Source organism: Lithobates pipiens, unplaced genomic scaffold (assembly GCF_037356315.1).
Source record: "Lithobates pipiens isolate NorthernLeopardFrog02 unplaced genomic scaffold, aLitPip1_a1.2 Scaffold_27, whole genome shotgun sequence".
In the NCBI taxonomy this organism is placed as follows: Eukaryota; Metazoa; Chordata; class Amphibia; order Anura; family Ranidae; genus Lithobates; species Lithobates pipiens.
Window position 1 is genome coordinate 74,040,693 of NW_027507788.1, and position 27,135 is coordinate 74,067,827.

The 27,135-nt window shown below is 44.9% G+C and overlaps 1 protein-coding gene across 2 annotated transcripts in view; it reads left to right on the top strand.

Annotated features, from left to right (window-relative positions):
• Positions 1 to 25,603, top strand: part of TRPM4 (transient receptor potential cation channel subfamily M member 4) — an 864,058-nt gene extending 838,455 nt beyond the window's left edge. For both annotated transcript variants that reach the window (XM_077457078.1, XM_077457079.1), the window contains exon 25: positions 24,721 to 25,603. The gene's annotated coding sequence lies outside the window, so the exon portion shown is untranslated. The remainder of the gene's footprint in view (positions 1 to 24,720) is intronic.
• Positions 25,604 to 27,135: the final 1,532 nt, after the last annotated feature.

The window sequence follows — 27,135 nt, forward strand, 5'->3', positions numbered from 1 at the left end:
GGAAGGGTATCCTCATATACTCCAGAAATAGTGGACAAGTTTAAATAATATTATGAGGACTTGTATAGATCACAACAGGAGGAAATGGGGGATGAAATGGACAGCTTTCTCAGGGATCTGAATTTCCCCTGTCTTGATGAGACAGATAGAACTGAGTTAGATAGACCTATAACGATAGAGGAAATACAAAGGGTCACTATTGAGATGGCGCAACAGAAATCCCAGAGCCCAGATGGACTCCTGATCAAGATATATCGGCAGTATGGGAAGGTATTGCTTCCCAAGCTTTTGAGGGTATTGAATTGGTCATTAATGAGGGGAAAGCTCCCCTCATCGATGATGTAATCCACCATAATCACCATACACAAGGAGGGTAAAGACCCACTTGATCCTGCCTCATATAGGCCTATCGCTTTATTAAACACTGACATGAAAATACTGGCAAAGGTCTTGGCGGCTAGGGTGAACAAGGTTATACTGAAACTTATCCACCCTGATCCATCAGGTTTTATACCCGGAAGAACTACTAGCACAAATATAAAGAGGGTATACTTGAATCTTCAGGTCCTTACGGATGAGAGAGAGGGCTTTTTTGTCTTTAGATGCCGCCAAGGCCTTTGATAGTCTTGAGTGGCAGTATCTCTGGAGAGTTATGGAGACAGCCCAATTTGGACCGGGTTTCATGAAATGGGTAAAAATGCTTTATAGGGCACCAGAAGCCAGAGTAAAGGGGAATAATTAAAAGTCCGATAAATTTAGACTGGGGAGGGGGACAAGACAAGGGTGTCCCTTGTCACCCCTCCTTTTTGCCATTTCAATTGAACCTTTGGCCATTGCCCTGCGGTCTTCTGCTTAGGTGAAGGGGAGACTTGGAAGAAAAAGTAGCATTATATGCGGATGACCTACTGTTATTCCTTGGCGATACACAGGATTCCCTTCAGAAAGCTATGGACATTATTAACAAATTTGGCCAAATTTCCGGAGTTAAGATAAATTGGGAAAAATCTAGCCTTCTGCCAGTAGATCCTCTGGGAAGCCCCTTGCCTGAGGAGGTGACCCAGATCCAAGTAGTAAGTAAATGTAAATACCTAGGAATAAACGTATCCAGAGACCCTCAACAGTACACAGCAGATAATACAATCCCGTTACTGAATAAATTTAGGAGGAAGACAAAATTGTGGAAACCCCTGCCATTATCTGTGGCAGGTCGCTGTAATTTTATCAAAATGATATGGATGCCACAGCTTCTGTATGTATTGCATAACTCCCCAATTTGGTTATATAAAATGTGGTTTCAAAAGATAGACATGGTGTTCAGGGAACTGATTTGGAAGGGTGGGTCGGCAAGAATTCGATTGAGTACTTTGCAGTTACAAAAACAAGAAGGAGGAGTAGCACTCCCACACCCCTTTAGCTACTTCCTCGCGTCACAACTCCAGTATATGGGGGGTGTAATTTAGAAGGGGGAGAGGCAGGGAGAAAAATGCTCCTACAAAATACACCACATGACTCAATAGTGGAAGCTCTGGAGGCAGGATCCTTTCCATTAGGACTCCCTACTTTGAGTTTAATGATGAGAGTGTGGGACACAGCAAAGGCCATATTAAAATACAGAGGATTTAATGAGTATATCCCCTTTTGGAAGAATAGCAAATTGGGAGAACTGCAGAAGATGGGGACAGTAAGAGAATGGGAGAGATGTGGAATAAAATGTATCGCTCAGCTATACCAAGCTGGTGCCCTGAAAACCTTTCAGGAACCGAGAGACTATTTTGCTCTACCAAATAAATCCTTCTATAAGTACTTGCAGGTCAGGCACGCACTGGAGGAGAAGTTTAGAGGGAGGACCTTAGAATGGAGTGCAATCCCAGTTCTTAAAAAAATAATTAATGAAGAAACAGGAAAAGGTTTAATTTCTAAAATATACCCACATATAAACAAGGGGAGAATGGGAGGGATAGAGATCCCTATGTACAAGAGGAGGTGGGAAAAAGATGTGGGAGATATCTCCGAAATACAATGGAATCGAATTCTTGAACTGGCTCCGTTGGTATCACTCTCTCCCTCTCAGAGGATGTCACATCTGTTCTTATTATATAGAACTTATTATACTCTGAAACTTTTTCAATTTGGCCGACGGCCAGACGCAAGCTGCCCCCGGTGCGGGGACATGGAGGGAGACATGATTCACATGTTTTGGAGATGCCCGAAGTTGATCCGCTACTGGACGGAGGTGACAGGAAACATTGATCGGGTGTTTGGAACCTCCACCAGGATGGAGGCGAAATATTGTCTCCTGGGATTAGTGGAAGGAGTTGGAAACCCGGGAAGCAGCCAGACGGTGGTTCTGAGATGCCTATTTCAGGCAAGGAAACTGATTGCGCTAAGATGGTTGTCGTTGTAGCCTCCGTCTGGTAGAGAATGGATAAATAGCGTGAATGTGGTAATTCCTAAAGAGAAAGCGTTATATATAAAACAAGGGACTTTAAAAAAATATGACAAGAGGTGGAAACCTTGGTGGGAAGCCAGAGGGATTGATATGTGAATAATAATAGTGTGAAAAAAAATATTTTAACGATGAAAAGTGACCCAATAGGAATTAAAGTAAGAGGGCAAATGAAGAGGGTGGAAGTGTGTGAGAATGGGGATGAGAGGGAAGTGTGATAGAGTGGGAATCTAGATTACATAGAACATCAGCTAGGATAGCCCTCATGATACCAATCCCCTCATAGGCCACTGAAGATATGAACCATCCTTTTTTTTTTTTTGTTATATTTTTATCTGATAAGGTGATGGGAGGGAGTGGGGACTGAGGGGGTGTTTAATTTTGATGTATTTTGTAAATAAAATAAATATCTTAATAAAGAAATAAAGTTTAAAAAAAAAAAAAAATTGTAGCTCTTCCCTTTGGCCTAGCAACAGCTCCAACAGTCTTCACCAAAGTGCTGGCCCCAGTTCTGGCGTTGCTCAGACAAGGAGGGATCGCGATCGTGGGTTACCTGAACAACCTCCTCCTGAGAGCAGCTTCTGCCATGGAATTAAGGGAGTTTGGCTGGGTTTGAATCTCCAGAAGTTGGTGTTGGTGCCAACTCAGCATCTGGAGTATTGGGGTTGATTCTGGACTCCTCAGAGACGAGGGTCTTTCTCCCTTCGGACAAGCTGCAGACTCTTCAATCTGCAGTGTGGTTACTGATGTCCCGCAGGTGGTTGTCACTGCATTTTTGCATACGAGTTCTGGGCCTCATGGTAGCCACCTTCGAGGCAGTACCATATGCTCAATTCCACACTCGAGTCCTGCAGAAAGAGATCCTGCCCAAATGGGACAAATCTCTGACATCCCTGGATTGTCAAATTTGGGTGAGTCAGCTAGTCAGGGCTTCGCTTCTCTGGTGGCTGTTATTTCCTCTTCATTGGATGGTGATCACGACGGATGCCAGCCTGACCAGTTGGAGGGTGAGTATGGGGCCCAGGGTCACTGGACGCAGGAAGATTCCCACCTGCCGATCAATGTGTTGGAGCTTCAGGAGATCAGGCAATGCCTCTCCACATGGTCGCAGAGACTGCAGGGGCGTCTGGTCAGGATCCAATCGCACAATGCCATGGCAGGGTTTTAGGCCATCCACAAGGTACGAATGGTGGCGGATGTTCCTTGGCAGCTGCCGATGCACAAAGACCTTCAGTCACAAGGTCTGATACTTCACCCTGCTTTACAGTCGCTGGTTTTAAACGGCGTGGTTGTTGAAAGCCAGGTGCCGAGGAACCGAGGGCTGTCAGTTTCGGTAATTTCCACTATACTGAGGGTGCGGAAGTCTTCTTCCCAGAAGATTTATCATCGCACGTGGAAGGCCTACATCACCATGTGTGAGGAGATGGGATGGCATCCGTGGACATATTCAGTTTCCAGGATCCTGCTGTTCTTGCAGCGAGGAGTTGATCAGAAATTTGCATTGAGCACCATTAAGGGTCAGATATAGGCTTTGGCTGTCTTTTTTCAGAGACCCTTGGCGACTCACTTATTGGTGCGTACATTTGTTCAGGGGGTTCGGCATGTGGTCCCTCCAGTACGTCCACCGTTGCCCCCGTGGGATTTGAATCTGGTGCTCTCGGTGCTTCAGAAACCACCGTTTGAAAACATTAGGGACATCCCTTTATTGACACTCTCTCAGAAAGTAGTCTTTCTAGTGGCTATTACACCTGCAAGTCGGGTTTCTGAGTTGGCGGCCTTGTCATGCAAGTCTCCCTACTTGATCCTCCACAATGATAATGCGGTGCTGCATCTGCAACCTTCTTTTCTTCCGAAGGTTGTTTCAGCCTTTCATCTAAATGAGGACTTTGTGCTTCCATCATTATGTCCTTGGCCGTCACATCCCAAGGAAGTCGCTTTACATTCTTTGGCTGTGGTCCGGGCTCTGTGGGGGTATCTGTGTCAGGACCTGGACTTGAACCTGGGACCTCAGCTGTGTCTGGCAATGAATATTCTCACTGGGCTGTCTGAGATGCTGGACAGTACATTGTCAGATCCTTTAGACAACCCTGCCTTGTACCTTGATTTCAGCTGAACCTTGAACTCTTTTCTCCTCCCATGAACTTCCTGATATAAGCCATGTCTCTGCACTTCCTCCTTGCCAGAATATTGTGCTATCTCCAGCCTGTATCTCGCTCCTGTCTTCCCTGCTGCCGTTTATATTTGCTACTGCTGGTTATCGACCCTTGGCTTGTTCTACTACTACACCTCTGCCTGATCCCAACCTGCAACAACTTGTTACCAAACTTTTGGCTTGCTTTCTGACTACGCTTCTGTTTTATCCTTACCTGCTCATCCGCTACTGAATCCCAGCTTGCTCACTTCCTGGTGGGGCGATCCTGAGGACTGCAACCTGGTACTAACATGCAGCTAAATCCATCTCCACCATCAGGAGCTCTGTTGAAAACCGGTTAGTACTTAGACTCTGCACCTCAGATGAGCCTGTGTCATCTGCCAGGGTGAATGCTTGTGTACCTATCCTAGTGGTAGTCCTGCAACTTCTATAGACCCTGATCGTGACAATCTGTCTGCTACGGCTCCTTTCTGGAGGTTGAACACACTGTATCGGTGGCTGGCCCAAAGAAGGGCCTGGCGGTCTCGTTGGTCACCATTTCTCGGTGGATCAGACAGATTGTGGTTCAGGCTTATGCCATAAGAGGGCGGGCGCCTCCCTTTCCTGTCACGGTGCATTCTACCAGGGCAATTGGTGTTTCCTGGGCTTTCCGGCATCAAGCGTCCATTTATCAGGTGTGTAAGGTGGCGACTTGGTTGTCCGTACACACTTTCACCAAATTTTACAAGGTCGATGTGGGCGCATCTTCGCATGCATGCTTCAGCTGCAAGGTTTTGCAGGCCGGCGTTTGAGGTTGCGACTCCCCTGATGGGAAGTTCTTTTTGTTATGGGTGGAGTTTATTTTCTTTATGTTCCCACCCCTCGTTTTTGGCACTGCTTGTGGATGTTCCTAAGGTCAAGATTAAGGTGCTGTGTCCGTCAATGAATAAAAGTGAAAATAGAATTTTTGTACTCACCGTAAAATCCTTTTCTCTGATGTTTATTGGCAGATACAGCACCCACCCCTCCTATTTATGTCTGTACTGCTTTTTGACTAACAGAGCTGCTAGGAGCAGAGTGAGGGGCCTCTCCCTGGGCAGTACTGTGCTTGTTTTTTATGTGTTCTGCCTAGTCCTCTCCTAAAGGTGGCGATATAACCCTAAGGTCAAAATTAAGGTGCTGTGTCCATCAATGAACATCAGAGGGAAGGATTTTATGATGAGTACAAAAATCCTATTTTTAGCCACACTGGTTGTTATCCCCAAACAGCCGACCGCCCGCTCTAAAAAAAACGGTACCGGGGTGATGAATACAGCTGCATGCATCACGCTGGTAAAACCCCTGAAAGCCGAGGCCGCATATGTGCATATGGTCCGAGCTAAAGGGTTTTAAAGTAAAAAAACTTGAGCCTTGTTATGGAAATTTACCTAAGTAACAAAATATACCACGCTGTCTAGACAATAGCAGCCAACACAGAAGTGTATAGATAAACAGAAATAAGTTAGAGCATGTGCAGCGCTAACAAAATATTCAATATAAAAAATAAAATTGATATTTGAAAAATGAATAACCAATGTAAAAGTACATATTGACATATATTCTGTGAAAAAATAATGTCCATAATGTAAATATAGAGCCCCACAAGCAGGTCCTGGTGTATTCCAAGGTGTAAAATCCAAAAATGGATTAATAACAGTCACAAAAATCTTAAGTGAACATCCAAACCTGATAAAAGTGACATAGAAGTTCCACCACCAGAAGCACCAGTCGCTGTCACTGTTACTATCCTATTTGAAGCACTTTTTTTTTACTCTGGAAATGTAAGTGCAATTGTTATGTTTACATAATAAATATTCCCTACGGAATCGATTTGGAACATTTGTCATACAGTGAGCCTGAAACGTCTGGTAATTTTTCAAAGCTTATTTGACTTATCAGATGTATACCTGTACGAGTCCAATCTTTCCAGTAAGCGACTGGTGCTTCTGGTGGTGGAACATCTATGTCACTTTTATCCCGTTTGGATGTTCACTCAAGATTTTTGTGACTGTTATTCACCCATTTTTGGATTTTACAACTTGGAATACACTAGGACCTGTTAGTGGTCCTCTATATTTACATTTTGGACATTATTTATTCACGGAATTTATATCAATATGTCAATATGTACTTTTACATTGGTTAATAATTTTCCACATGTCAATTTTATTTTTGATATTGAATATTTTGTTAGCGCTGCACATTCTCTATACTTATTATTGTTATGGAAATTTGGCTGTATGCTATGCACACAGCCATATCTCCTGTGCTCCTAAGCACACATTCCGTCTAATGATATAAGCTACCTTACCTATCATTCCATTACCCTTGCATCCTCAAGAAAAACAGACATGACCATTCCTTACATTCCCAGCTTCGTCAGCATCTCTTCCTTTGAGCAGTTGACTCGTTCTTTTATTCAAAAACAAAATCTGTGACCTCACAGGAAATTACCAAATAAGGATGTAACAACACACAGGATGTGACTAACCAAATAAGGATTTAGCACAGGATAAATGATTATATACAATGACCAAATGAACGATGACTACAATTCCGCTGATAGTAATCCTTATTATGCATTGTTCCAGAGAACAATGCATACCTAGATTATGCTACCCTTCCTTGTGGACTAGAGACTATCTGCAGGTGTACCCTCGTGGGGCCACAAATATGTTGATCAGGCATACAGGGGCAACACGATCGCACACTGGTTAAACTGATAATGTCTTTGCAGAGTGAACACGCCCCCGCCAGATGATCGTTCTGTGCATTGTACAGGGGCCCTTCACTGGCGGATATGTCCCCACTCCACAAACACTTCTCTACATCAGTTTTGCTTCACTGCCTCAGATCCTCTCTGCTCTTCTTTTAATGTGATAGGCAGCCTTATTGATATTAACGTAGCTCTGTTAATCGCTCCTAGAGACAGGGTGTGAAAGATCTGGGTCATATGATAGCTGTATATTGATTAGGGAAAAAGGTACTTTTTGGTGTTTTTTCTTTTTTGTTTTTTTTTATTAAAATAATTACAGCGCCATCATCCACATACAGAAATAGGATGCACAAAGTAAAATAAACAATGTGTGTTTAGTATAACTTTAAGCTTTGGCAATAAAACTTAGAAGCTGATTGGTTTCTATGCAGAGTTCCACCACATTTTACACTCTTCAGTTTTAGTAAATAACACCCTCGGTTTGATCTGCAGTTGCCATGGTACTTTGCATGTTACATAGTTCACACTGGGGTGTTTTTCAGGCTCTTTAGCACTAGAAATAACCTCTGCAAAGTGCCTCCCATTTATTCCAGTGTGTCTTTTTGCACTGGAGCGGTGCTTGCGGAACGTTATGAAAAGTCCTGCAAGCAGCATCTTTGGGGCGGGTTGGGAGAGCTGTATTTAGCGCTGTAAAAGTGCCGTAAAACAGGAGTTTTTAACCCTTTTCTGGTGTTTACACGAGCAGCGCTTTCAGTGTGAACTACAAGAAAAACAGAAATGGAAGGTGTGTAAATCTAGAGCATTACCAGATATAATTTAATAAGAAACTTTTGTATAAAAGTGAGTACTCACAAAATGCAAACTGACAATAGGTCATGTCAGGGACCAACCTGCAGGAGAACTGGCATCAATGGCCAGCAGAATCGCGGATCTGCAAATACAAATCCTCCAATGCTAATGCGCATGCACACGGGCGAGAATAGCCAGGACAGCATATTCGCCAGTGTGCATGTGCGCGCCAATGCGCACGCAATATGTGAGAGTTTCCAGGTGCCAGTGTCTTATTTAAAGCCTGCTGCAGCAGTAACCAACTGCTGCATGATCTTCAGCTTCTTGTGTGTTCCTGAGTTCCTGTTCCTGTTGTCGTGGACTGTTAACGCCCCGGCTTGCCTTGACCCGTCTGATCTGTGTTTATCTCGGCTTGACCCTTGGCTTGTTCCTGTTTACCCACTTGATCTTCTGCCCTGTGGTTGACCCTGGCTTGTTCCATTGATTTTGCTGCTGCTTGCTGTCCTGTGCATGAACTCCGGCCTTGCTCCTGACACTGCTTCTGGTTCTCCCTGCTGCACAATCTCATCTGGTACTTCCGAGGTACCCCTGTCTAGCAGTCTTCCCTGCTCATCAGCTGCCTACCAGTCGACTTCTCTGATCCACCTCAGCTTGCCACAGCCAGCAACCCCTATATCTTTGAGTATAGCTCTCCCTGTGCCATCTTCAGGGGGCGCTCTGCACTTGCAAGGGAAGCCCTCCCAGCATTTCAGCCTCCGACCAGGTATGTGATAGTATCATGCAGCCAGTAACGTCAGAGGCTGACGGAGGTGCTTCCTCGCTTGAGACCCTGTGCCAGCAAATCGCTGCCCTCACCCAAGCAGTGACAAGCCTACAAGGACATTATTCCCAGTTGGGGATCGCCTACAGAACCAGACGACATCTCCCTTGATGATTCCGCCCCCTGAACCAAGGGTACCTACTCCAGAATGCTTCTCCGGTGACCGAAGGAAGTTCCGAGCATTCAAGCATTCCTGTTTACTTTACCTGGCCCTTCAGCCAAGAAACTTCTTCCTAGAAACTGTTAAAGTGGGATTTATTTCCTTGCTGTCCAATAAACCTCTGTCTTGGGCCCATCAGTTACTGGAGCAAAGGAATCCCGCTATTAATTCAGTGGACTTGTTCTTTGAAGCCATGTCCAAATTATATGATCCGCAATGCATGGCTACTGCTGAGGCCTCCCTTTATGCCTTGCGGCAAGGGCAGCGTCCTGTAGAAGACTACATCGTGGACTTTCACAATTGGGCTGCCGATACAGGGTGGAATGAGGCAGCTCTCAGATTCAATTTCCGGCTTGGCTTGTCTAAACCTTTCAAAGATGAACTAGCACGGGTAGAGTCCCCAATCACGTTAGAAGGGCTCATTCAGCTAACCATCAACTTGATAGGCGTCTGCGAGAGCGACGGATTGAATGTGTGCGATCCCTTAAGCCATCGTGGATGACGCCTACGGTTCCGCTCCTGCACTCTCCACCTCGGTCACGTCCAACAGAGGGCCTATGCAAATTGGCATAGTTCGCTCTGCTCTGACCCCTAATGAGAGACTTCATCGATTTCAAGCCAACCTTTGCTTCTATTGCGGAGAAGCCAGACATATCCATCTCAACTGTCCTGTAAGACCCAGTAGATTTCCTTTCCGAAACTCTACCAGCCTCCAAGTCCCAAAATCTTCTCCATCCTACCTTGTCCTCCATGTTGCACTACAGTTGGCAAGAGGAGAAGTTAGACTTCTGGCAATAATAGATTCCGAGGCTTGCAGTTGCTTTTTGGACGTTTCTCTTGCTAAAGACCTTCAGATTCCACTTCGGAATAAGGAACATAAACTTAAAATTCATTTGACTGATGGATCTACACTGCAGTTTGGGCCTGTTACTCAAGAGACTTTGCCTACCCTTACTATGATTGACTCTGGAAATCAAGAATTCCTTTGTTTTGATGTTCTTTGTTCACCAATGTTTCCTGTAATTCTGGGGCTCCCCTGGCTACGAACACACAACCCTCAGACTGGAACACGGGGAATATCTCTTTTAAGTCAACCTATTGCTGTCAGCATTGCATGATACCTGAACCTGTAGCACCCTCCAGCTGCCTTACCGTTCAACCAGTTTCCAATTCCAGTCAAGACGTCCCTTCAGTCTACCATGACTTCATAGCCCCTGTACACACGGTTGGAGATTTCGACAACCAAGTCCGTCGGATTTTGTCCGTCGGATCTTGTCCGAAACTATTGCATACACACGGTCGGACTAAGTTGTCAAAAAATCCGATCATTCAGAACGTGATGATGTAATTTCGTTACGATGGGACTACGTTCAGGCTAGTAGCCAATAGCTTTGATGTAGGAATTTGATCTGAGCATGCGTGGCACTTGGTCCGATCAAAATTCTCTACACATGATCGGAGTATGTCCGATCGAACCAGTTGGTCGGGAAATATTTCCAACAAGTTGAAAAATTGGGTCCGACGGATATTCCGACGGAATCAGTCCGATGCATACCACACACTGTCGGATTATCTGACAACACAGTCCGATATGACACATTCCGACGGATTCTTCTGACCGTATGTACAAGGGCTTGGATGTCTTTGATAAAAGAAAAGCTGACACTTTGCCACCCCATCGTTCTTATGATTGTCCAATCGAGTTGTTGCCTGGCATGGAGATCCCCTTTGGATAAATATTTACACTTTCAGAGACTGAACTTGAGACTTTACATCAATATATTGACGAGAACTTAGAGAAAGGGTTCATCCGCTCATCATCTCCAGCTGGTGCCGGGATATTTTTTGTGGAGAAGAAAGACCATACCCTCAGGCCCTGTGTGGACTACAGGGAACTTAATAAAATCACAGTCAAAAATCGTTACCCTCTTCCCCTTGTTCCTGAGCTCTTCCAGAGATTCCGTTCTGCCCGTGTCTTTACTAAGCTGGACTTATGAGGTGCTTACAATCTTGTGCGCATAAGGAAGGGGGACGAGTGGAAGACCACTTTCAGAACTCGTTTCAGGCATTTTGAAAACCTGGTTATGCCTTTCAGACTGTGTAATGCCCCAGTGACCTTTCAAAATTTTGTAAACAACATCTTTAGAGAGTTCCTGGATCATTTCCTGATTGTATGCTTGGATGACATCCTAGTCTTCTTTGCCACCTTGGAGCTACATAGAACCCATGTCCGGAAGGTACTATCCACATTAAGAAAACACCGGCTCTATGCAAAAGCAGAAAAGTGTCAATTCGAACAGACGTCTATAAATTCCTGGGGCTAATTATTTCCACAACTGGGATAGCTATGGACCCTCAGAAAGTATCTGCTATTCTGAAATGGTCAGCCCCTACCGACAAGAAAGGTATCCAAAGATTTGTAGGATTTGCTAACTTTTATCAGAGATTTGTTAGAGTTTTCTGGTATTATTGCCCCTATTTCTCAGCTGACTCACCAGCATACCCATTTTCAGTGGTCCCAGGAAGCCCAAAAAGCTTTTGATAAGCTAAAGACTCTATTCACCTTGACCCCATTCTGCAACATCCAGATCCAGCCTTGCCCTATGTTTTTGGAGGTTGATGAATCTGAAGTCGCCATTGGGGCTGTCATGTCTCAACGTCAAGGCCATAAAGCTTTACTACACCCTGTGGCCTTTTTCTCCCGAAAACTAAGCCAGCCAGAAAGAAATTATGATGTGGGAGATGAGGGAATTACTGGCAATAAAAGCTGGCCTCGAAGAATGGCGATACCTACTTGAAGGCGCAGCTCATCCCATCATGATATTCACCGACCATAAAAACCTTGAATATCTCAGATCCGCCAAAGGACTAAGACCACGGCAAGCCAGGTGGGCCTTGTTCTTTTCAAGGTTTAGCTTTCACCTTACTTATCGCCCGGGGTCCAAGAATGTGAAAGCAGATGCCCTCTCACGCATGTTTCCAGAAATTCCAGAGACTGTTGTCCCTAGCACCATCATGTCCCCTCAGAATTTCCTCTTAATTCAACCCGATCTAAGATCAACCCTTGAACAAACCTCTGCTCAATACTCTGAATCCGAACGTTCTGCATTCAGAAGGCAGGAAGGACTCCTGTGGCACAAGGACAAGATCTTCGTTCCCAATGGAGCTAGATTTGAAGTCCTCAAGACCTTTCACGAATACCAGCTTGCCGGCCACTTCGGGATCCATAAGACTACTGAGCTGATTCAGCGATCCTACTGGTGGCCTAACCCGAGGCAAGATTGTAAGGACTTTGTAGGCTCCTGCACAACCTGTGCCAGAAATAAGGGAAGCTGCACACAAGCCTGGGGTCTGTTGAGACCACTACCTATCCCAGACCGTCCTTGGAAGATGCTATCCATGGATTTTATTGTGGAGATACCCCCATCCGAAGGCTTTTCCACTATCCTGGTGGTGGTAGATCATCTAACAAAGATGGCCCACTTTCTGCCTCTACTAGGTACACCCTCTGCCATAGATACAGCACATGTCTTTATTAAAGAGATTGTAAGATTGCACAGCCTGCCAGACAGTATTGTCTCCAATAGAGGAGTACAATTTACATCAAGGTTCTGGAGGGCTCTCTGTAAAGCTTTGAACATTGAAATCTGTTTGTCCTCTGCCTATCATCTGCAGAGTAATGGCCAGACGGAGAGGACGAATCAGACGCTAGAACAGTACCCCCGCTGTTTTTCTACGTTCTCTCAAGATAACTGGGTAACCTTGCTTCCGTGTGCCGAATTTGCCTATAATAATTCGGTACACGCCTCCACCAATCAGTCTCCATTCTGGATGAACTATGGATTCCATCCATCCTTCTTGCCTCATGTCACTTTGGAAGCAGCAGTACCTGCCGTACAGGACAGATTACCCTTCATTCAAGAAAATTTACAGGTTCTTCAAGAAAACATGAGGAAAGCACAGGAAGACTATAAAAACTATTACGATAGGAAGAAGAAAGGTAATCCAGTTCTGAAAGTGGGAGACAAAGTTTGGCTCTCCACCCTGAACCTCAAATTATCTTGCCCCTCGCGGAAGCTGGGCCCAAGGTTCATCGGTCCCTTTGCAATCAAGAAAGAAATTAATCCTGTCGCTTTTGAATTTTCCTTGCCGAACTCTTACAAGATTCACCCAGTCTTCCACGTCTCACTGCTCAAGCCAGTCAGTGCTGGCCCCTTTTCTGGAAGGCAAGATCCTCCTCCACCTCCGAATATAGTGGGTGAAGAAAGGGAGTTTGAGGTGGAAGCCATCCTGGACTGTCGGAAGAGAGGTAGACAAATTCAATATCTAGTGAAGTGTAAAGGTTACTCACCTGAGGAAAGCTCTTGGGAACCAGCAAATAATGTTCATGCCCCTAAGTTGCTGCGTTATTTGTAAATCAAAAAATTTCCAGAGAACCAAGCACGCCTGGGCATCCAGAGGTTGCACCTTGGGGGGGGGGGGGGGGGAATGGCAGGGACCAACCCGCAGGAGAACTGGCATCAATGGCCAGCAGAATCGCGGATCTGCAAATACAAATCCTCCAATGCTAATACGCATGCGCACGCATAGGCGAGAACGGCCAGGACAACATATTCACCAGTGTGCATGCACGCACCAATGCGCCCACAATACGTGAAAGGCTCCAGGCGCCAGTGTTCTATTTAAAGCCTGCTGCAGCAGTGACCAACTTCTAATTGTTTTTTAATTTAATAATTAAATATGCTTGGATCAATAAAAAAACAAAAAACAAATTAGTAGTTTAAAAAGAGCAATGAAATGTTATTTTAAAATGAAGATGTAAACACTAAATACAGACATACACTTTCTCCAATATTACTGACTAGGGATGGCCGAACTGTTTGCCCTGTGGTCGTTTTGCGGCAAATTTTGCGTGTTCGTGATTCACCCGATCGGCGGACAATTGCCGCTGTTCGCCCGGTGGACATATGTGTTTACAGTGTGAAAGAACTTTGACCCATGATGACACATCAATCATGGGGTACAGGACAGCCATTTGAGACATTTTAGCACATGGACAATTGGACATTCCCCCTACCTTAAAAATAGACCTGATCTGGCGGCCATTTTACATTCTGTCTTATTTCAGTGTAGGGACAGGACACTGTGTGGAGCAGGGAGAGACTGTAGTGACACAAATCGCTAGCTATTAGGTCCACAAAAGTCTTTTTAACGACTGGTATGGTATAGGTGTAGTAAAGTATATAGGGTTGAGTGCACTGCTGTGCTGGTGATTGCAGCAGCCTGTTTTCTGTCAGTGCAGGGAGGGACAGGATGCTGTGTGCAGCAGGGACAGTCAGTTTAATCACTAGCTATTACTATTAGGTCCACAAAGGTCCTTCTAAGGACTGGTATAGGTGTACAGTATATAGGGTTCAGTGCACTGCTGTGTTGGCGATTGCAGCAGCCTGTCTTTTGTCAGTGCAGGGAGGGACAGGACACTGTGTGTAGCAGGGACAGTTAGTTTAATCACTAGCTAGCTATTACTATTAGGTCCACAAAGGTCCTTTTAAGGACTGGTATAGGTGTACAGTATATAGGGTTGTACACATATAATATACTTTCTTCCAAATATAGAAAGAATATTATACTTGACTGCTGCCCTATTCTGCAGCAGTCCTTTATCAGTGTAGGGACTGAGGTACAGTCTGCAAATCACTAGCTACTTGGTCCACAAAGGTCCTTGTAAGGACTGGTATAGGTGTACAATATATAGGGTTGTGGTGCACTGCTGCAGATTGCTGCCCTATTCTGCAGCAGTCCTTTATCAGTGTAGGGACTGAGGTACAGTCTGCAAATCACTAGCTACTTGGTCCACAAAGGTCCATGTAAGGACTGGTATAGGTGTACAATATATAGGGTTGTGGTGCACTGCTGCAGATTACTGCCCTATTCTGCAGCAGTCCTTTATCAGTGTAGGGACTGAGGTACAGTCTGCAAATCACTAGCTATTTCGTCCACAAAGGTCCTTGTAAGGACTGGTATAGGTGTACAATATATAGGGTTGTGGTGCAATGCTGCAATGCTGCAGATTACTGCCCTATTCTGCAGCAGTCCTTTATCAGTGTAGGGACTGAGGTACAATCTGCAAATCACTAGCTACTTGGTCCACAAAGGTCCATGTAAGGACTGGTATAGGTGTACTATTTGGAGGGTTGTGGTGCACTGCGGCAGATTGCTGCCCTATTCTGCAGCAGTCCTTTATCAGTGTAGGGACTGAGGTACAATCTGCAAATCACTAGCTACTTGGTCCACAAAGGTCCATGTAAGGACTGGTATAGGTGTACTATTTGGAGGGTTGTGGTCCACTGCTGCAGATTGCTGCCCTATTCTGCAGCAGTCCTTTATCAGTGTAGGGACTGAGGTACAGTCTGCAAATCACTAGCTATTTGGTCCACAAAGGTCCTTGTAAGGACTGGTATAGGTGTACTATTTGGTGTGCAGTATATAGGTGTGTAATACATGTATAAAATACTTGCACATATAGAAAGCATAGTATAGTGCATTTCCACTGTGCAGCATTGTGACTGCTGAGCAGTTCTGCAGCGATACTACAGAGAGCGACAAACGCAATAAAAAAAAGTATTATAACTGGTGTGATAGACCAGTGGCCCCCAAAAACAACAGATTGTAGCGGGGTGTTATATACCTTCTTCCACATACATACTGCACTTCTCTAGAGACTTTTGTCACAGGGTCATTTAAAATATGACAGGCAGAGGAAGAGGCAGGCCCTTCTGCAGGGGTGGTAGGGGTAGGGCAGGAGCAACAGACTTAAACCAAAGTGGCAAATTGCAGAAGGTGCGTGCAATTACGTCAAAGGACGCACCAGACTTGGTTGAGTGGCTCACTCAGCCTTACTCTTCTGCACCCTCCTTATCCTCTCGATCTGCACCCTCTTCTTCACTCTCTGATATGTGCACCCCCAAAGACACTACAACCAACACCACCACCATATACCTTCCGCTTATGTCACAGGAATTATTTTCTGATCCATATCAAGACATTTCCGATGCGCAGCCACTCTTGGCATTGGATCAGGAAGAGGAGGTAGCAACAACCGCCACTTAGCAGTCTGACGACAGTACCCAGATCAGCCCAAGGAGGAGGTTTGTCCCCGCTGTTGCTGCCTACTCCGAGATCTCTAATTATAGCAGTGGGGAAGGTGACGTCGATGATGACGTGTCTAGTGATGCCACGTGGGTGCCCACAAGAGAGGAAGAGGAGGGGAGTTCAGAGGGAGATATGGACCAGCAGATAGGGAGGATAAGCAGGAAGAACTTAGATTGCACAGGAGGGAAAAAGCAGAATGCGAATGTATCAGGAGCAAGGCATCAACCATGTACGGTCACATCTGACGCTCCCAGGACGCCGGCACATGGCTCCGCAGTGTGGGCTTTTTTTAACATGTCCGCTAATGACAATAGTGTTGCCATCTGCAATCTTTGCAGTCAACGCATAAGTCGCACTAAGCTCAACACTCACCTAGGGACGACCGCCTTAAGAAGGCACATGAGCTGCCATCACCGAGCCCAGTGGGAGCAACGGAACACACAAAGCCACACTCCAGGCTCTCACTGTCCAGCCTTGTCTTCTACTTCTCCTTCTCCTCTCTCCTCACAATTGTCCTCCACTCCACCTTCCATCACAGCAAGCTCACGTTTTCTGCAAAAAGGCAGGCTTCCATGGGCCAAATGTTCGAGCGTAAAAAAATGATAAAACCGGATAACCCTCTTGCCCAACGGTTGACGGCTGGCTTGTTAGAACTCATAGTCCGCCAACTACTGCCATATAAACTGGTGGACTCGGAGGCCTTACGAAAACTTGTGGCCATTGAAACACCACAATGGAAGGTCCCAGGAAGGAAGTATTTCTCACAGAAGGGCATCCCAGAGCTATATGGCCATGTTCAGCGGCAAGTGAATGTATCTCTGGCACACTAGGTCGGTGCCAAGATACATCTGACCACAGACACGTGGTCTAGAAAACACGGGCAGGGAAGGTATATCACTTTTACTGCCCACTGGGTGAACCTTCTGACGGCCATCAAGCATGTAACCCGTGTAGATTTGGTTTTACCGCCACGGATTGCATGCAGGCCTGGCTCTTCTTCTCCTCCTCCTCCTCCTACTCCTTTTCTGCTGCTAGCGTCTCTTCTGCTGCGCTGCCCAAGCTCCCCAGAAGATATTCGACATGCCAGGTGAGATGTAGCCATGCCGTGCTGCGTCTGTTGTGCCTGAAAGCCAAGAGCCAGACTGGCCCGGCACTCCTTTCAGCTTTGCGTTCACAGGCAGATCAGTGGCTAACACCGCTCAATTTGACAGTTGGTAAAGTGGTGTGTGACAACGGTGCCAATCTGCTTAGCGCATTGAAACAGGGCAAAATTACGCACGTGCCATGCATGGCACACGTCTTAAACTTGGTCGTGCAGCGATTCGTTGTCAAATACCCTGGGGTCCAGGACATCTTGCGGCAGGCAAGGAAAATCTTGGCCCATTTCAGAAGATCTTACTGACATTCAGCGGCGACCCAATCTGCCGGTCAGACGTCTTATTTGCGATTGATCGACGCAATGGAACTCAACCTTCTATATGCTTGATAGGCTGCTCCAGCAGAAACGTGCAGTTAACGTCTACCTGTATGAACTCTGCGGCAGAACAGGTTCTGGGGAGCTGGGTTTTTTTCCACTGTGCCAGTGGCTGCTCATGCGCGACGCATGCAGACTTATGCGGCCATTTGATGAGATCACCAAACTGGTCAGTCGCAGCCATGGCGCCATCAGTGACATGGTACCTTATGCCTTCTTTTAGGAGCGTGCATTGCGTCGTGTCATTGATCAAGCCGTGGAGGAGCAGGAGCGGGAAGATGAGGAAGTCGCAATGCTGGATGAATTCCCAGGGGGGGGGCTACTCTATCTGAGACAAGTCAACAACAGGAGTCTGAAGAGGAGTCAGAGGAGGATGGTGCCGGGGCGGATGAGGAGGAGCAAGAAGGGCATGCTTTAAACCTTTCTGGGATCCCTGTTGTTGTGCGTGGATGGGGATAGGAGAACGAGGAGGACGACATTATCCTGGATGATGAGCAGGAGCCAGGCCACCACACCACTTCCAGTTTAGTGCAAATGGGGGCCTTCATGCTCCAGTGTTTTAACAGGGACCCCCGTATAAAAAGCATAAGGGTCAAGAACCAGTACTGGGTGGCAACGTACTTAGACCCCCGGTACAAACACAATGTGGCGGAAATGTTACCACCGTCACAGAGGGCTGTCAGAATGGAGCACTTCCAGGCCTTGCTTCGAGAAATGCTGCATTCTGCTTTTGCGTGCGTTGGCAGAGGAGCAATTCCCACTCCCAGAGAAAGAGTTGTGGGTACCAATCCAACAGCGCCTGCAAGAAGAGGGCAGTTTGAAGATGTGTTGGTGACTTCTGAGATGAGGTCATTCTTTCAGCCGGCCCATCGACAGGTCTCATCCGGATCCAGCATCGGGGAACGCCTAGACCGACAGGTGTCTGACTACATCGGGTTAACGGCCGATGTGGATGCTCTGAGGAGTGATGAACCCCTGGACTACTGGGTGGGCAGGCTTGACCTCTGGCCAGAGCTTGCCCAATTTGCAATGGAACTGTTGGCTTGCCCCTCCTCCAGTGTCCTGTCCGAAAGGACGTTCAGCGCAGCAGGGGGGATCGTGACCGATAAGCGCACTCGCCTAGCTCACAACAGTGTTGACTTCCTCACATTTATGAAAATGAATGAGGCATGGATCTTGGAGGAATTCAACACATGTGACCAGTAGACCATGTACAGTGGTGTGAAAAAGTGTTTGCCCCCTTCCTCATTTCCTGTTCCTTTGCATGTTTGTCACACTTAAGTGTTTCGGAACATCAAACCAATTTAAACAATAGTCAAGGACAACACAAGTAAACACAAAATGCAATTTGTAAATGAAGGTGTTTATTATTAAAGGTGAAAAAAAATCCAAACCATCATGGCCCTGTGTGAAAAAGTGATTGCCCCCTAAACCTAATAACTGGTTGGGCCACCCTTAGCAGCAACAACTGCAACCAAGCGTTTGCGATAACGTGCAATGAGGCTTTTACAGCGTCCTGGAGGAATTTTGGCCCACTCATCTTTGCAGAATTGTCCTAATTCAGTTACATTAGAGGGTTTTCGAGCATGAACGGCCTTTTTAAGGTCATACCACAACATCTCAATAGGATTCAGGTCAGGACTTTGGCTAGGCCACTCCAAAGTCTTTATTTTGTTTTTCTTCAGCCATTCGGTGGTGGACTTGCTGGTGTGTTTAGGATCATTGTCCTGCTGCAGAACCCAAGTTCGTTTCAGCTTGAGTACACGAACAGATGGTCGGACATTCTCCTTCAGGATCTCTTGGTAGACAGCAGAATTCATAGTTCCTTTTATCACGGCAAGTCTTCCAGGTCCTGAAGCAGCAAAACAGCCCCAGACCATCACACTACCACCACCATATATTACTGTTGGTATAATGTTCTTTTTATGAAATGCAGTGTTCCTTCTACGCCAGATATACTTGGACACACACCTTCCAAAGAGTTCCACTTTTGTCTCATCGGTCCACAGAATGTTGTCCCAAAAGTCTTGGGGATCATCAAGATGTGTTGTGGAGAAATTGAGACGAGCTTTGATGTTCTTTTTGCTCAGCAGTGTTTTTCTCCTTGGAACTCTGCCATGCAGGCCATTTTTGCCCAGTCTTTTCCTGATGGTGGAGGCATGAACGCTGACCTTAACTGAGGCAAGTGAGGCCTGCAGTTCCTTGGACGTTGTTGTGGGGTCTTTTGTGACCTCTTAGATGAGTCGTCGCTGCGCTCTTGGGGTAATTTTGGGCAGCCGGCCACTCCTGGGAAGGTTCACCACTGTTCCATGTCTTCGCCATTTGTGGATAATGGCTCTCACTGTGGTTCGCTGGATTCCCAAAGCTTTGGAAATGGCTTTATAACCCTTTCCAGACTGATAGATCTCAATTACTTTCTTTCTCAATTGTTCCTGAATTTCTTTGGGTCTCGGCATGATGTGTAGCTTTTAAGGATCTTCTGGTGGACCTTACTGTGTCAAGCAGCTCCTATTTAAGTGATGCCTTGATTGTGAACAGGTGTGGCAATAATCAGGCCTGGGTGTGGCTAGAGAAATTGAACTCAGGTGTGGACAACCACAGTTATAGTATGTTTTAACAAGGGGGGCAATCACTTTTTCACACAGGGCCATGATGGTTTGGATTTTTTTCACCTTTAATAATAAACACCTTTATTTACAAATTGCATTTTGTGTTTACTTGTGTTGTCCTTGACTATTGTTTAAATTGGTTTGATGTTCCGAAACACTTAAGTGTGACAAACATGCAAAGGAACAGGAAATGAGGAAGGGGGCAAACACTTTTTCACACCACTGTATATCTCTATAAACGATTTATTTAATCGAGCACACAGACCCTTTTTCTACATTTGGCTCACTTCCTTGTACAAAAAAAGCACACCGTACTAATGTATATGCTCGTACCCTCCTGTTTGTAGATGTTGAGCGGTGTCATATTTTTGGGGCCCAGCAGTGAATTTCTGGTATCAGTGCTGGTGTCAGTGCTCTATATCTCGGTGCTGGTGTCAGTGCTCTATATCTCGGTGCTGGTGTCAGTGCTCTATATCACGGTGCTGGTGTCAGTGCTCTATATCACGGTGCTGGTGTCAGTGTTCTATATCACGGTGCTGGTGTCAGTGCTCTATATCACGGTGCTGGTGTCAGTGCTCTCTATCTTGGTGCTCGTGTCAGTGCTCTATATCACAGTGCTGGTCTCAGTGCTTTCTATCACGGTGCTGGTGTCAGTGCTCTCTATCACGGTGCTGGCGTGGTGTCAGTGCACTCTATCACAGTGCTGGTGTCAGTACTCTATATCACGGTGCTGGTGTCAGTGCACTATATCACGGTGCTGGTGTCAGTGCTCTATATCACGGTGCTGGTGTCAGTGCTCTATATCACGGTGCTGGTGTCAGTGCACTCTATCTCAGTGCTGGTCTCAGTGCTCTCTATCACGGTGCTGGTGTGGTGTCAGTGCACTCTATCACGGTGCTGGTGTCAGTGCACTCTATCACGGTGCTGGTGTCGGTGCTCTATACCACGGTGCCGGTGTCAGTGCTCTATATCACGGTGCCGGTGTCAGTGCTCTATAACACGTTGTAGGTGTCAGTGCTCTATATCACGTTGCAGGTGTCAGTGCTCTATATCACGGTGCTGGTGTCAGTGCTCTATATATCACGGTGCTGGTGTCAGTGCTCTATATATCACGGTGCTGGTGTCAGTGCTCTATATGTCACGGTGCTGGTGTCAGTGCTCTATATATCACGATGCTGGTGTCGGTGCTCTATATCACGGTGCTGGTGTCAGTGCACTCTATCTTGGTGCTGGTCTCAGTACTCTCTATCACGGTGCTGGTGTCAGTGCTCTCTATCACGGTGGTGGTGTCAGTGCATTCTATCACGGTGCTGGTGTCAGTGCTCTATATCACAGTGCTGGTGTCAGTGCTTTATATCACAGTGCTGGTGTCAGTGCTCTATATCACAGTGCTGGTGTCAGTGCTTTATATCACAGTGCTGGTGTCAGTGCTCTATATCACGGTGCTGGTGTCAGTGCACTCTATCTTAGTGCTGTCTATCACGGTGTTGGTGTGGTGTCAGTGCACTCTATCACGTTGCTGGTGTCAGTGCTCTATATCACGTTGCTGGTGTCAGTGCTCTATATCTTGGTGCTGGTGTCAGTGCACTCTATCACGGTGCTGGTCTCAGTACTCTCTATCATGGTGCTGGTGTCAGTGCTCTCTATCACGGTGCTGGTGTGGTGTCTGTGCACTCTATCACAGTGCTGTTGTCAGTGCTCTATATCACGGTGCTGTTGTCAGTGCTCTATATCACGGTGCTGGTGTCAATGCTCTATATCACGTTGCTGGTGTCAGTGCTCTATATCACTGTGCTTGTGTCAGTGCTCTATATCAGGGTGCTGGTGTCAGTGCTCTATATCACAGTGCTGGTGTCAGTGTTCTATATATCACGGTTCTGGTGTCAGTGCACTCTATCACGGTTCTGGTGTCAGTGCACTCTATCACGGTGCTGGTGTCAGTGCTCTATATCACGGTGCTGGTGTCAGTGCTCTATATGACAGTGCTGGTGTCAGTGCTCTATATCACAGTGCTGGTGTCAGTGCTCTATATCACGGTGCTTGTGTCAGTGCACTCTATCACGGTGATGGTGTCAGTGCACTCTATTTCAGTGCTGGTGTGAGTGCTCTATATCACTGTGCTGGTGATCATCTCCTGCACCCTCGTCATAGCCTACCTTGACCTTTCCTCTCCTCCATTGCCTTCATGCACTCCTGAGTCCTGAATTGTCAAAATTTCACGTATAAAAAAAGAATGCTTGTAGTTGTCGATCCCAGATTCACTTCATACATGTGTTATGTCAGTGGCCATGTGGTGGGACTATGTGTGCACAGCTAGTAATTATTTTGTGGCTGAAAATATGACCTGTAGGTTTTTAAAGTTTGCCTGACATTGAAGTCAATGGGGCCCGCCCTGAACTTTGCGGTTCGCGAACTTTCGGCCGTGCTCGCGGTTCACGTTACGTCCCGTCGGAAGTTCGTCCATCTCTATTGCTGACATATGCATTTGTAATTACCTTTCATGTGACAGTGCTTGGGCCTGGATGTAGGTCACTCTGGTATTGAGCACTGTATTGTGGGAGGTTGTTGGTGGGGGGGGGGGGTGTGTATGTACAAATCTGTTTATACCTGGAAGGTCAGATTTTAAAGAACTTCTTAGGCAGATCAGCCTGGGTAGTGCTTGCAAGGTAGGAGAAAGCATCTTATGTCTTGTGCACACACACAGTGGCTGTTAGTTTGCCTACATTAAACAGATTTACTTTAATGTAAAATTATAATGGCTTTATGTCAATTTTATTTTATGCTTTTAAAATGATATTTTATACACTACCTGTATTTTACCAATTTATACAATAATTGGTTTACAAGTAAATATTTAACAAAAAGACAGCACAGTAATTAACTTGTCATTTAACCATTTAAGCCCCGGACCAATTTGCAGCCAAAGGACCAAGCCCTTTTTGCGATTAGGCACTGCGTCGCTTTAAATGACAATTGCGCGGTGATGCGACGTGGTTCCCAAACAAAATTGGTGTCCTTTTTTTAAAATATTTTTTACTTTTTGCTGTAATAAATATCCCCAAAAAAGATATAAAAATAATTTTTTCCCTCAGTTTAGGCCGATACGTATTCTTCTACATATTTTTGGTAAAAAAAAAACGCAATTAGCGATTATTGATTGGTTTGTGCAAAAGTTATAGCATTTACAAAATAGGGGATAGTTTTATAGCATTTTTATTAATTTTTTTTTTTTTTTACTAGTAATGGCGGTAATCAGCGATTTTTATTGTGACTGCAACATTATGGCGGACACATTTTTGGAACTATTGTCATTTATACAGCAATCAGTGCTATTTAAATGCACTGATACCTGTATAAATGACACTGTCAGTGAAGGAGTTAACCACTAGGGGGCAGTGTAGTTATGTATGACGTTATGTGGTTTTTTTTATTGTAGGGGGGTGTGGCCTGGCATGTGACATCACTGATCGTCCTTCCCTATAAAAGGGAACAGACGATCGGTGAAAGCCACACAAGGAAGCACGGGGAGAGGTTTGTTTACACAGACCTCTCCTTGTTCTTCAGCTCTGTGACCTGATTGCGGGACACCAGAGATGATCGGGTCTGCTGGTCCCGTGGCCACGGAGCTCAGGACCGGGTTGGTATTTAAAAAGCAACATACAGGCCCAGCCCAGTCGTGCCATTCTGCCCACTTATATCGTCGTGAGGCGGTCCTTAAGTGGTTAAACCTAAACAGACAATTATGTTAACAGATGAATCACTGCTGTGACTCTTTCCCAAGTGTTTGTAAATTTAAACTTGCGCTATTAAAGTGGAAGTAAACCCATCGATTTAAAAAAAAAAAGGCATGCTGGGAATGCTAACTGCACATTGGCTGTTCTCTCAGCCAAACTATCCAACCATCCAATGGCTGGTGTCATAACGAATCACATGTGCAGCACCATAGCAGTTGAAGATTAAACAGAGGCAAAGATGGCAGCTTCCTTGGCTGAAAACGATAGGGGAGTTTACTTCCACTTTAAGCCCCATAAACAACAGACTTCTACCAGCGGGGATTAGGGTGAAGCTGAAAAATAACTGAAAAAAAAAGCCTAAAGCACCATCCACTTGTGCCAAGGAGTATATCAAATATTTATATGCTCCATTTTATATTTAATTGACAAAAAAAAATGTTTGTTTATTTTTTGTTCAGTTAATATTATATATAGAAAGAAATTTGTACAAAACCATTGCACATCTCATTTAATACTGTGAATGCTTTTTTTTTTTATAGAAGTCAGAATACTTTTTGATGCAGTAGCAGGGAGATGTATTTTTAAGAAGACAAGCAATAAGATTGAGCAAATACATTTCTTTGACCTCAGTGGTGTTTTCTTTTTTCCAGGTCATACTGTGAGACGCTTTGTTTACGGCCAAGAATAGGATAATAATACTTTACGCATTCAATGCTGCACTGGATTGGAAGTTTGCTTGGACCAATGGTGAAAGATTGGACTTTAAAAAAAAAAAAAAAAAAGAAATTCTAGCAACTGCCCTGTCTATCCTAATCATTCCAGGCTCAGCCACAATGTCTATTTCTGGCTTTTGTTTTGACACAGGAACTGATGTTCTTTAGGGCCGGTTCACACTGCAGGCGCGGCGAGGCGTCTCCGACTTGCCTCGCCGCGACCTGCGGCGACCTCAGCGGCGACTTGCAGAGGACTTCTGTATAGAAGTCAATGCAAGTCGCCCCCGAAGTCGCTCAGAAGTAGTACAGGAACCTTTTTTCTGAGTCGGAGCGACTCGAGTCGCTCCTCTCAGAACGGTTCCATTGTACAGAATGGGGGCGACTTGCGGGAGCGAGGCGAGGCGAGTCGTGTCGCCTCGCATCGCCCGCTGTGTGAACCGGCCCTTACTGTCAGCTGAAACATGTATATAAAAAGGAGCTAATTTGTAAAAGGATAGTTTTTTTTTTTTTTAGTTTAGTCGGATATTTTAATTTACTTCTGCCATTCCTGTTGTGGCACCAGCCATTCTGTTCATTGGAACCATGTTCAGCTTGTATGTTTGCTACCAGTGGGCAACCCCATTGAAACTGATAGGTGGAGTGGTTGAGGGGCATGTAACATGTAAACTGGAGTGAACCTGAGCAATTTTCAATATAATTTTAACTTGTTTTTAATATTTCTACTGCCAATATAAAAACAAATGGCAGCTCTATATACTGTTTATTTATCATGCCTTTATACTCATGATTTTTTGAAACATTAAAAAATGCCAGTTTCACATGTTTTTAGTTCTAGTGCAATAAGTTTTACATTTTGAAGGTTTTAAGTGTTTTTATTTTATTTGCACATTTCACTAATTGCAAAAAACACAGTATGTGACTTGATGTGGAGTTACCGTTTAAGGAATGACTTAGACATTTTGTAGATAGGCAACTCCTATCCTCATATTGATTAGTGGTTCCAAATGAATAACAACTACTGCAGTAGAGAACAGACACACAAGATAAACTCAGCATCTTTCCAAATAACTTCTGTTTTATTATGATGCAATTGAAGGTTTTTATACACATGATTACGTAGGTATCACATTAATATTACAATTGTACGTTTATGGTAACAAGGGACATTACATGGGCAGGCTAATTCTAATCAGGGCTCAAAAGAATGCAAACATGTACTGAAAACATTACAAGCAACACATAAAAAATAGAGTACAATTATATACAGAACTTACAAATTTCCATTACAGTCTCCTCTCTTTTGATCAATATTTTGATCACTAACCATACCTGCTATCACCTTTAACCTAGAACCTCCACACACTTAGGTGGAGGTAGTCCTGGCCAAAGAGACAAAAACTCCATTGTGGAGAAAATAATACCTGAGCAGCTTTTTTTCATTACAAAATGACTTTTCGTTGTGAAAAACAAATGATTGACAAGACATATTTGCAGAGTAGTGACTGTACACTCCTGTGGCCAGAATGACCTTCTAGCTTAATTGTTGGTATGCTAACTTATCAGCACATGTAAACACAGACAATTCTACATAAACTGGAAGAGGTACAAAACACAAATTTGACTTCAATATGGCTTAATTACTTTTCAAATATATATATCCCTTACAATTAAAGTAATTGAATCATAAAAGTACTCTAGACTGTGATCGCAAGAGGAAACAAATCAAACACAGAGATTTCTTTAATTTAGTAATTTTTGCAGTGTCTGGTGTGGATCCAGGTGACTTTTCCTTCAAGTTTTGCAAAACTGTACATGAAATAGATGCTGTATTGAGTCTCCAAACATTCCCCTATATATACAGTAAATGTCTCTTAACAATCCACAAATCACCTGGCTTTAGTTTTAGATCCTTCCAAACTTTTAGGATCTGGAATTGGGGAGAAAACACATAAATGAGTTTGTCAAAAACCTTAAAAGATCAGCATCATTCTCTGTAAGAGCCAAATGGGGGACTTCAGCTGCTAACACACTCCCAAACCTAAATCCCATAGGGAGAGAGTCCAACATCCCCTTAGGGGCTTGAAAAAAATTATGAGATTTTATTGAGAAAACATTCAGGCAAAAGTTTCTTACTCTATTTTGTCCGCTACATTGTAGACAGTAGGGAGTGTAAAAATAAAACTTCTAGTAAGAAGAAAAATTATTTCCCCTGTTACTCTCTGTAGATTCCGTACTCTGTGCTTACAAACTACTTCTGATAACACTTTTTACTGTGGCCTTTGCAGTAGCATTTGCTACTGGACATTCAGAAAACATGTCCATACATACAAAATGCATACTCATAAGATCCTG